Raw genomic sequence first — 13,177 nt, 5'->3', positions numbered from 1 at the left:
TTTTTAAAAAAGAAGAAATATTTTGGTGCTGAAGTAATTGCTCAGTGGTTAAAAGTGTTTAATTCACAAGCTGGAAGATGGCAACTCACATCCCAGTTCCTACTTAAAAGCTGAATATGATCAATTGCATCCCTGCAAGTTCAGGCCTGAGGGGAATGGACAGAGAAAGGAAGATTTGATGAAGCACTGTAGCTGCTGGCCAAGCAGATACCTTGCCTCAAAAGAAAAAGGAGAATGATATATGATGGGGATACCAAAGCACTCCTTTGGCTTGTCTGCAATCACAGGTGTATACACACATAAGTGCATGCATACCATACACACAGACACCATAAAGACATCACACACACATATGTACATAATGCATACATATAGTTACACATATACACACAAAATTAAAATAAAGAAACGAAAGAAAATAATTAAGTATTATGGGGCATGCATTTCAGAATCCATGCATTCAGGCAAAATTTATGTAATCTAAACCTTGACTGACTTTTAGAAAATGAAAATGATTATTGACTATTAGAGTTAAAATATTTTAGTATATATTCAAATATTTATGGATTGTTAATTATGATTATAAATATACGTCTATAATATCATCAGTTTGAGGGATTTAAAAAATCTAATTATATCTAATTGCCCAAATATTCTCTCTCCTTCATTAGAATTTTTCTTACAAACTCCCAAGTATCATAACATTAAATCTTTCTATCTTTAAAATTCAATTATTTATGAGTGAATGTTTTACACTGAGCTTTAATTTAGACAGGATTATTATAAGGGGACAAGATCACTCAAGGACAGAGCAGTAGAAATGTGAAAAACTTGTTGCAATCATGTAAAGGAAAAAAGTTGGACTCTTACCTCACACAAAATACATAATGAGCTCAAATGAAACAATCGCCTGAACGGAAGAGCCAAACTATGTAACTTTACGAAGATGACATTGGTGAAAACCTTCATTACATTCAATCTCATATTGATTTCTTTAGTGTAGCTCCAAAAGCACAGACAACAACAGATAAAACAATCTGGTCTGCATCAAAGTAACAGCTGAATATAGCTGGGCAGTTCAAAGGATGTCCTTCCCAGGGAAGAGCACATTCATTGGTTGTCCAGTGCCAAATGATAGCCCTGAAAACATAATACAAGTAACATATAGACTGAACAGGTTATATTTAGGAAATAATCTGCATATACAAATACATATATGCATGCAATAACAATGACTGAAAAAAGAGGTCATGACTTTGAAGGAGAGTGGGGACAGCTATATGGGAAGATTTAGAGGGATGAAAGGGAAGGGAGAAATTGATTCAATTATAATCTCAAAAATTAATATAAAATATTTTGTACATCAAAATAGCTATTCATAATGTGGGAAGTCAATGCACACAATGAAAGAGCATACTGGTGAATCACATCTGATAAGGGGTTCAACTCAGGACAATTTACAATTCTCACTGCAAATGAAACTCCACAGAATCTACAAGAGTAATCTTAGCAAAGACTCCTACTAATGGGGGACATGGAGCCTGAACCAGTCATTTTCTGTAACCAGACAAGGCCTCAAGTGGAGGGATTGTGGCACCATCCCAGCCACAAAACATTCAGCCTACAGCTGTCCTGCCTGCAAAGGGTACTGGAACCAGAATCCATCAAAATCCCCATCAAAATCAGAGACTTCATTCAGCAACTGATGGGAGCAGATGCACAGTCCCACAGCCAAACATTAGGTGGAGCTCTGGGAGTCCTGTAGAAGAAGAGGAGGAAGGATCAGGAATCAGAGGTGTCAGGGACACCATAAGAACTTGACCCACAGAATCAACTGACTGGGACTCATGGGGCCACAAAGAGATCAGGGAGCATGTAGAGGTCTGACCTAGGTCCTCTGCATATGTGTTATGGCTGAGTAGCCTGACATTCTTGTGGGATTCCTAACAGTGGGAACTGGGGCTCTTTTGTATGCTTGTGGGAACCTTCTCCTCCTACTGGGTTGCCTTGTCCAGCCTTGTTGTGATGGTATGAGCCTGCTTTCATTTTAGTTTGTTATGCTGTGTTTGGTGGATGTTCCTGGGAGGCCTGCTCTTTTCTCAGGGTAGACAGGGGTGGTGTAGGGGTGGGGGATGGGGTGCTTCTCAGGAGAAGAGAGGTGGGGAGAGAAGCTGGCAGGGAGGGGAGGGAGGGGAAACTAAAAAATAGAATTCTCATATTTTAATAACAAAATCTCAAACAAGCCGGTTCAAAAACTGGACAGATGACATGTCCAAGAGCACAGGAAGAGTCTCAACATGACTAATCATGAGACATATGTAAATTAAACCACTATGAAATACTATTTTATACCCATTGGAAGCGCCATTGTATTTTGGAAGGCTGGTGAGGATGTTTATAAATTGGAATCTTTGTTCACCACTGATGAAATCTAAAATGGTTGACTGGTATTGAAAATATGACTGTTCCTCAAAATCTAAAAATTGAAAGCATAAGTTCCAGCAATTCCTATTTTGTGTTTGATCTTTATCCTGAAAAATTCAAAGTAAGAACTCAAATAGATATTTACATAACCTGACTCATAACAACATTGTTCACAATAGCTAAAATATTGAAACAATAAAGGTGTCCATTGATGGATGATTGAATAAAGAAACATCTTACTTACATGCATACAATATAATATTATTCAATATTAAAAAGGAGAGAGACTATGACATATATTTACAACATGAATGAATGATATTCCAAGGAAAGTAAGATAGTCCTTTAAAAATTAATGTATTAATCCATATTTAAATTTTTTCTTTCTTTTTAAAATATTTTTTCCTTTTATTTTACAATACCATTCACTTCTACATATCAGCCACGGATTCCCTTGTTCTCCCCCCTCCTGCCCCCATCCCTTTCCCCCCAGCCCACACCCATTCCCGCCTCCTCCAGGGCAAAGCCTCCCTTGAGGACTGAGATCAACCTGGTAGGTAGACTCAGTCTAGGCAGGTCCAGTCTCCTCCTCCCAGACTGAGCCAAGCGTCCCTGCATAAGCCCCAGGTTTCAAACAGCCAACTCATGCAATGAGCACAGGTCCCACTGCCTAGATGCCTCCAAAACAGATCAAGTCAATCAACTGTCTCACCTATTCAGAGGGCCTAATCCAGTAGGGGGCCCCTCAGCCTTTGGTTCATAGTTCATTTGTTTCCATTCGTTTGGCTGTTTGTCCCTGTGCTTTATCCAACCTTGGTTTCAACAATTCTCACTCATATAAACCCTCCTCTTTCTCACTAATTAGACTTCCAGAGCTCCACCCAGGGCCTAGCCGTGGATCTCTGCATCCAGATCCCTAGGTCATTGGATGGGGTTTCTGGCACAACTATTAGGGTGTTTGGCCACACCATCACCAGAGTAGGTCAGTTCCGGCTGTCTCTCCACCATTGCCAGCCGTCTATTGTGGGCGTATCTTTGTGGATTTCTGTGGGCCTCTCTAGCACTTTGCTTCTTCCTATTCTCATGTGGTCTTCATTTACCATGGTATCCTATTCCTTGTTCTCCCTCTCTGTTCTTGATCCAGCTGGGATCTCCCGCTCCCATAGGCTCTATTTCCCTCGACCCTCGCCCTTCATTACTCCCACTCATGTCCAGGTTGTTCATGTAGATCTCAGCAATTTCTCCATCATTGGGTGATCCTCGTGTCTTTCTTGGGGTCCTGTTTTCCAGGTAGTCTCCCTGGTGATGTGAGTAGCTGTCTAGTCATCCTTTGTTTTACATCTAGTATCCTCCTATGAGTGAGTACATACCATATTTGTCTTTCTGAATCTGGGTTACCTCACTCAGGATGATTTTTTCTAGATCCATCCATTTGCCTGCAAACCTCATGATATCATTGTTTTTCTCTGCTGAGTAGTACTCCATTGTGTATATGTGCCAAAATTTATTTATCCATTCTTTAGTTGAAGGGCATCTAGGTTGTTTCCAGGTTCTGGCTATTACAAACAATGCTGCTATGAACATAGCTGAGCAAGTGCTCTTGTGGTATGATTGAGCATTTCTTGGGTATATGCCCAAGAGTGGTATAGCTGGATCTTGGGGGAGATTGACTCTCAATTTTCTAAGAAAGTACTATATTGATTTCCAAAGTGGTTGGTTATGCAAGCTTGCATTCCCAACACCAGTGGAGGAGAGTTCCCCTAGTTCCACATCCTCTCCAGCATAGGGTGTCTTCAGTGTTTTTGATCTTAGCCATTCTGACAGGCATAAGGTGGTATCTCAGAGTTGTTTTGATTTGCATTTTCCTGATGATTAGGGATGTTGAGCAATTCCTTAAATGTCTTTCAGCCAAAAAAAAAAAGAAAGAAAGAAAGAAAGAAAAGCAAGTAACTTCAACAAATGGTGCTGGCATAACTGGATATCAACATGTAGAAGTCTGCAAATAGATCCATATCTGTCACCGTGCACAAAACTTAAGTCCAAGTGGATCAAGGACCTCAACATAAATCTAGCTACTCTGAACCTGCTAGAAGAGAAAGTAGGAAGCAGTCTTGAACGCATTGGCATAGGAGATCACTTCCTAAATATAACACCAGTAGCACAGACACTGAGACAAACAATCAATCAATGGGACCTCTTGAAACTGAGAAGCTTTTGTAGAGCAAAGGATACGGTCAACAAGGCAAAGCGACAGCCTACAGAATGGGAAAAGATCTTCACCAACCCCACATCTGACAGAGGACTGATATCCAGAATATATAATGAACTCAAGAAATTAGACATCAAAACGACCAACAGTCCAAATAAGAAATGGGCTATAGAACTAAACAGAGAATTCTCAACAGAGGAAAATATTTTTTAATTTTTGAATTTAAGATATAATTACACCATTTTCCCTTTCCTCACTCCAAGCCTGTCCATGCACCCCTCCCTTTAACTGTAGTTACATACACATACAGACACACACACATATATGTGCAAATGTAAAAATACAGCTTACTCAGTCCACATAATTTTACTGTTACTTATATGTCTGTAATTTCAGGGCATTAGAGAACCAATTTGGGGCACTTCCCTGGCGAAGAGTGTTTCTCCCACTCTCAGTGTTCCTTAGTTGCCTATGTTCTTTTCTAGAGTTGAGGTTCAATGAGAGCCCCCCCTTTCATGTTACCATATTTATTGGTATTTTCCTTGTTTCAGGTCCTTTTAAGCAGCCTTGTTGAGACTTTATGGTTGCATCTTTCCTGACATTTCTGGAGATAAAATCTCAAAAGAGGGAATAGGAGAAGCCTGGTGTTGGGATTTTGTTAGATAGTTCATGGCTCTTAAGGTGAGGATTGTCTGCCTAGATGGGAAATTTTCATTTAAATGATATATGTATACATAGATATGTATGTACTATATATAATTTCAAGTGATTAGTAATATAATTCCTTATGACATTTTCAGATATCTTTACTGATATTTTAACCTCTCCCACTTCTTTTATCACCCCTCCTCCCTATTACCCTTTCAAATCTCTTATACCTGGCTATTCCCCTCTCTACGATTTCTCCACATCCCATGGCCCTTTACTATTTCTTGGTTTCTGCAGTTACTCCAGGTTATGTAGTCACACTGAAGTGAATCCAATTTTTAAGTGCTTAGTGCAGTCAGAGTTTTAGAGGCAGAAGTTAGAAGGCTAGGGAATGAGAATTAGTGTGTAATAGGTATCATTTTCAATGCTGGAAACATCCTTGTCAGAACTACAAATTCTAAGAATGATTTATCATAATAAATGTAAACCTTCATATCCTGTAATAGTGGTCAGTCAATAATGTTTCATCATTGCTACAAATGGGACATCCTAGTACAAAATCTTAATACTAGTAAATTAATAGAAGAAATTAGAAATAAGGGAATTTTCCACACTCTCTCTGTCTTTTGTCTAATGATAAATTCTGTCATTGTTTTGAAAAGCGTATATGCATTAGACGGTTCTTATTGCTTTAGATGACATCACCTTTCCCCACATCAGGATTCTCCTGACATACTAGCACATGATGAGTTTGTCCCTGGCCCCAGGCCAGACTCTTTGGCAGCTGCAATGGTGAATGAGCCAGACACCTTACATCAAGGACAGAAAGACTAATGGATGAGGGCTTATTTAATGTCTTTTCCTTTTTCTTCCTGTATTTCATCTCCTGCCATGTTTTTCTGTAGAGTTACAAGTGAATTTTCTGCTGTCTCAGAGGACATAGTTTTATGTTCTGCCTCTGATAATTGGGGTTTGACCAGTTCTGATAAAACAATTAACACCTACATTTTGGATTATTATTCTGGACTACATTCCTTTACCAACTTCTACCAATAATGGTATATTCATTTCTCTTGAGCATCTCTTTCCATCTTGGCAAAGATTTATTGACAGCTTGTTTTGTACTAGACAGTTTACAAGGAAAAAACTGGATGGAATGATGGATTGAGTGTGTATTCTCCCTTAGGTTAGATGGTCAGCAAAAAGCCTTCTTGATGGAATTGAGCCATCTCTCCTGGAATTGAACTCTTAATTCTTTGTCTTAGCTTCCTAAGTGCATTCCATATGGATGTTAATGAACCTGGTGAAGAACATACTCTTTTACCTGAAACCAGAAAGAGGAATGATGTCCATTCAGTTAAACTGTACTGGGAATATTTCAGTAGCTAGAAGGCATGTGTAGCATGAATCCTAAAGGGTATTATTAATAAAACAAACCTGGAGCTGGGTAAACGCTGGAAGATCAGAGAAGCAGAACAAGCCACAGCCACCTCACCTCACCAATTCCTCAGCTGATCCTGTTTCCTCAGACTGGAAGCCTCTGTGTCCTCATCTGAATGGTTCTCAGCTGAACTGCTGCTAAAAGCCTAAAAGCTTAACCAGCCTAGTTCCTGGTTTTCACACCTTATATACTTTGTTGCTTTCTGCCATTACTTCCTGGGATTAAAGGTAGGAGTCACCATGCCTGGCTGTTCCAGTGTGACCTTGAACTCACAGAGATCCAGACAGGTTTCTGCTTCTGAAAAGCTAGGATTATAGGTATGTGTGCCACCATTTTCTGGCCTATATATCTAGTGGCTGTTCTGTTCTCTGACCCCAGATAAGTTTATTAGAGTGCACAACATTTTGGGGAACACAACACTACCACAGGCATGAGCAAACATTCCTAGGTGGGAAAGTCCTACAGTACCTTAGACTAAAAGAACTGAGAGTGATCATTGTGACTGCAGTATAGTAAAGGAGTGTAGCACAAAATGAGTTTTGAGAGGTAGATGGCTGCCAAGTTATATAGGATTTCACAATTCATAGTAAATTCGTTGTGAAAAGTCAGGGTAGGAGGTCAAAGCAGAAATCTGGAGGCAGAAACTAAAGCTGCTTATCACTTTGTTCCTTGTTTCTTGCTCAGCCTGCTTTCTCATACAATCTAAGGCCATTTGCCTAAGGATGGCATCACTCATAGAGAGCAAGACCCTCCTACATCAACTAGCATGAGTAAATTATTCCATAAATATCCACAGACCAGTCTGATGGGGGAAATTTCTCAACATAGAGTCCCTTTTGCTCAGTTACTATAGTCTGTGTAAGTGGGAAAAAAACTAACCTACACAGTGTCTGCATCCAAAGTGTTTGTTTCATAGTTCAGTGTTGTTTGGATGTTGCAAGATTTACTTGTACATAATGAGATATATTGTGGAGGGGAGCCAAGTTTATGCCCAAAATTAATTCATGCTTTCTATTCACATTACCCATAGCCTGAAATTAGTGTGTACAATGTTTTAAAAAATAAATTTCACAAAACAAATTTCCATGGCATGGAATTTTCCACATGCAGAATCATGTTAGCACTCAAACATTTGGATTTGGAACATTTCAGATTTTCAGATTACTAGTGGTTAACCTGTATCGTCACATTGAATCCAACCAGGAGGAGTTTGAGATAAGGAAATTAAAGAACAGGGAAGTCAAATGGCTTGCTAACTGTTAATTGCAGACAATACAGACAGGGTTCAAGTCAAGTGCTCTAATCTTATAACTGAATGGAGTTCTTTATTTCTCAGTATAATAGGAAACAATAGTAGGGCCTTTATCAATTCTTATATATTATTTTTCATGTTTTCTTTCTTTTAAAATTTTTATTCATTTTATTTTATGTGCTTGCATGTATGTATGTATATGCACCATGTGTGTGTTTGGTGCCTGCAGAGGACAGTGGAGGATACTGAATGCCCTGGAATTGGAGTTACAGATGCATGTGAACCACCATGAGGGTACTGGGCAGCAAACCAGGGTCTTTTGCAAGACCATCAAGTGCTCTTAACTGCTGAGCTATCTCTAGTCCTTATGTTTTCCATTTTGTGATAATTCTGACTAAATTGAGGAAAACTGCTTGATAAGCAAAGAGAAAGTGGATAAAATAATTAATGATACTTTGTGATAAGCAAGTGTTAATCATGCTAAAGGAGTAAGAAAAAGACAAATAGTATTGAATTGGACAGATCATTTATTTTTGTAAGTGTTTAATTCAATGTGCAATTGCCTAATTGTAGCTAGAGTTTTCCTGCCTTGCCCACAGTCAGGACAAATCTCTGTCACCCGCCAATTCCACAGCCACTCAGACCCAACCAAGTAAACACAGAGACTTATATTGCTTACAAACTGTATGGCCATGGCAAGCTTCTTGCTAACTATTCTTATAGCTTAAATCAATCCATTTCCATAAATCTATACCTTGCCATGTGGCTCGTGGCTTACTGATGTCTTCACATGCTGCTTGTCATGGCTGCAGCTGGCAACGTCTTTCTCTGCCTTCCTGTCCCTTAATTCTCCTCTCTGTTAGTCCCACCTATACTTCCTGCCTGGCCACTGGCCAATCAGTGTTTTATTTATTGACCAGAGTAATTTAACATACAGACCATCCCACAACACCTAACAGAATCTTATATATTAAAAAGCACATTTAACATGAAAAATTTTTATGCAATATCATTGATCAATGGGTGGGACAGATAAAAACATGATCATTTTACATGTTTTAGGGGATTGGTTATAAAATGTCAGCGTATGCATTTGTAGATATCAGATGTTCTCTGTAATGCTCAGTATTGATGGAATTGCATTTTATTAGTGATTACAGTTTCCTTTTGAAAAACACTATTATGGGCATTGATAATAGAACCATACTTTTACAAAATTAACACTGCCAGAGATTTCTTTAGTTTCTAGTTTTATTTTTTAATTATTTATAACATGGATTATAGCCCATTGTATTTTATTCTTCTTAATTTTCCAAAAGTGTGTGTGTGTGTGTGTGTGTGTGTGTGTGTGTGTGTGTGTTTGTGTGTGTGTATGCTGAGGGAAATTTTAGTTGATTAAAAAATTAATTATTGTAAAAAAACATCAAGTCTATCTTTCTTTCACGATGGAGGTCAAATATCTATAGATATGATATTATTGCATTTGGTTGGAATTGAAATGTATACCATATTAGGAAGATGGATGTTTCTCTACCAAATTTTCACAATTTTTGGCAAGTAGAGTTCTTCCAGAATGTGTTTTATGTATATAATGTGTTAGAAGGCTAATGGTTCAAGTAGAACAGCAGTGTGTGGGACAACTAACTGATCCATCCATCTGCCTCTTGAATGTACATTTGGTGACTTCCTATATATCAGTTGTATTACTTAATGGAAAATTGTTTTTTGTTACTTAACAAATCTCTCTTTCCAGTGACTATTAGGTAAAAATGAACATTGTAGATATTTTTGTGCACACATATAGGATTCCTACCTATCTCTATAGGAAAAACTGCATTTTCTAATTTTCCTGGTCCCACTATTTTATCAGGAAGCTAAGCTCTTAAACCTCTAGAAATAAAATATTACATTCATTTAAGAATTTGCTGTGCCTTTAGAGAATGTTTCCTTTACTAATCATACTTATTATAGGGTCTTATGTATCCTAGGCTGCCTTCAAACATTTTATGTAGGCGAGGATGGCTTTGAACTTCTGATCCTCCTGCCAGCTACCTCATGTGTGCTGGGATTACAGTCATGTTTCACCATATCTGCTTTTGAGTGGTTCTGGGTATTGAATCCAGGGCTTATGATCAACTGAACTACATCACCAGTTCCATACCTTCAAGAATTACATAGCTGATTCAGATTTGTTCAATTATTCGTCCATTTACTTAATAGCTAAAACTCACATTTTGTGGCTATGAGGCAAATAGCCATACTTTTAAAAAATGTAACTCTTCTTTTTGTCCAGCACAATAAAATAAGGATTCATGCGCCCAAAATAACATTTGTGAATTGTTTTCCTTATTCTATGTGATTTTGCAAATATATTTAAGACAAGTAATGTTTTTCGCTATTCTTAGACATCTAAAATACCAAAGTAATCTTTTTTAGTATAAAGGCGTTGTACATATCTTAAGGAAATTTTCAAGTTCACATGCAAAATGGGTTTCCTTGTGTTCTTATCAACCACTGTTAGTTTGCATTCATCCCACCTTTTGCATCATCTTACTTCCATTTTCTCTTACTGGATCTCATTCATCCTTTCCACATAGCTTCCATTATGCCTTTATATTGCATGTATTGCATTATTTTCTGTCTTTTATTCTTTTTTAATTCTCTCAGTTAAGATTTCTTCCTCTTTCATGGTATGCTTTATAGTTTCATGAACAATAACCCCCTACACATACACATATTCACACACATTTACAAATTAAATTTTAAGTTTCATGTGAGAGAGAAAATATGTAGTATTTGTCCTTCTGAGTCTGGCTTATTTCACTTAATATTATGATTAGATTTCTATCCACTGTCTTGCTAATGTCATGAAATCAGTTTTCTTTATGGCTGAATAAAATCTATTGTGTATATTTACTGCATCTTCTTTATTCATTATGTATTGATAGGTATCTAAGCTGGTATCATAACCTGACTACCATGAATAGTGCAGCAATAAGCATTGGTGTGTAAGCACTTCAGGTATATGCTGGCTTAAATTCCTTTAAGCATTTCCCCAGGAGTGGTACAGCTAGGTGATATTATGGTTCTAACTTAATTTTATTAGGAAATGCCACACTGACATCCATAGTGTTTCATAAATTTATAGTCCCACCAGTAGGAGGGATGGGGTTTTCCGATATTTTTATATCTTCACCAACATTTTGTTGTCATTTATTTTCTTAATTGTAGACATTCTAACTAGAGTGAAATGGAATCTTGATGTAGTTGTAACTTTCATTTTTCTAATACTTGAAGATGTTGAAAACTGTTCCAAATATCTATTGGCAATTTGTATTTCTTCATTTGAGAACTCTGTTCAATTTATTAGCCCATTTATAGATCAGGTTGTTTCTTTGTGTGTTTAATTCTTAAAGTTCTTTGTACATTCTAGATACTGATTACTGACTGAAGTATACTGGGGATGGATTTTTTCCTTTTCTGTAGGCTGTCTCTTCATTTTTGGCAATTTATTTTATTGTATAGAAGGCTTTTAATTCCATATATAATATATGTTAATTCTTAGGATTATTTCTTTGTTATCAGTCTTTGTTGAAAATATTTTCATCTAGCTTATGTCTTAAACTGTTTTACTTACATTTTCTTTAGCAGTTTATGCATTTCAGGCTTCAATTATCCTTTCATACTGAGTTCTTATCCTGTATCCTGGTATCAGGATAATACTGGCTTTGAAGAATGAGTTTGCTGATGTTATCTCACTTTTTATTTTGTGGAATAATTTTTTAAAAGTTGATGTTATCTCTGCTTTAAAGTGTGAAAGAGTTCATCTGTCAACCTGCTTAGTCCCAGTCTTTTCTTTTTTGGTCAATATTTAATTAATGCTTCAATATTGTTGTATGTTTTACATCTGCTTTTGACTCTTATAAGAGATATGCAAACAAGGGCCTGATGGCTGTTTTTGGAAATAAATAAACTTTCTATAGCTACTTTCCCACACCATAGGCAGATTGGTGTATCTGGGAGAGAAACCACAGGATGCTCAATGGCTACAAATTTACCATCTGGCCTCGCTAGTTGCATTTTAAAATGAAAAAATAGTACAGCCCCTCTGAGAAACACTTCATAGTTTCTTATAAATGTAAAGATGCTATACAATTCCAAAATTTACGTCGAACTATTTACCCCAAGGAAAGAAAGATATATCCAAGCCTGTGACAGTTGCTCTTCATTGTCAGCTAGACAAGATTTAGAATCACATAGGGAACACCTGTTGGCAATGAAGAACTTCCCAGAGAGCTTTAACTGATGAAGGATGACTCACTCTGAATATGGGTGACACTATACAAAAGGCCAGGGTCACAGACTGAATAATGGAAGAGGGCAAAAGCCAGATAAGCATGGGAATTTCTTCCCTTCTCTACTACTATGTAGTTCTTGCCATAGTAGACAATCTATCCCTTGAACTGTGAGCTAAACTAACAAAGTCTCCCTTCAATTACTTTTTTGTCAGGTCACAACTAAAGAAAAGCTACTGATACAATATCCAATGTCCACATCAGTATTATGTCCAAAGAACTTTTTTATTTTTATCAGTCAGTGAATAAAGCATCAATAGCCCCTGCTTATAAGGCACTATTCCTTCAAAGCAGTACATTTAGATGAGTGGAAAAATAAAGTATTACACTTTCATAAAATGAAATGCTAGTCAACAGTAACAAAATATTGCCAGGGACCAGAAGGATGGGAAGGAAATTAAGAATGGCAGAAAGGAACTTTCTTCCATGAGGGAAATGCTCCGGATCTTAAATTGTGATGACCATTCCATGACTATTCCTGTTTGTTACAGTTTATTGAAGATGTGCACCGCTGACTCTATGTAAATTGCATTTCCACAAAATTGGCTTAGAAACCATAAAGGAAGGATGCACATCTGAATAATTTTGTGGTTATTGGGAAACTTACAGTTGAAGTCCACTGATGAGTGCTTACAGTGGTTACATTTCCCTACTAAAGTAATGTGTCATCCATCTGAATATTACTGCATTTGAATCTTTGCACACTGATAAAATTGCCCATTTATGGGATTTATCTAGTGAAAGTAAATTGCTAGTCACTTAGTCAAAGATATTTAATTTTTCATGAATGTTGCAAAATCTTACTCAGTAACATTATTACAATTTATGTTCCAATAAGCAGTGCAGAA

The sequence above is a fragment of the Peromyscus leucopus genome, chromosome X (assembly GCF_004664715.2).
Source record: "Peromyscus leucopus breed LL Stock chromosome X, UCI_PerLeu_2.1, whole genome shotgun sequence".
Taxonomy (NCBI): Eukaryota; Metazoa; Chordata; class Mammalia; order Rodentia; family Cricetidae; genus Peromyscus; species Peromyscus leucopus.
Note: the sequence above shows the minus strand (reverse complement) of the source record.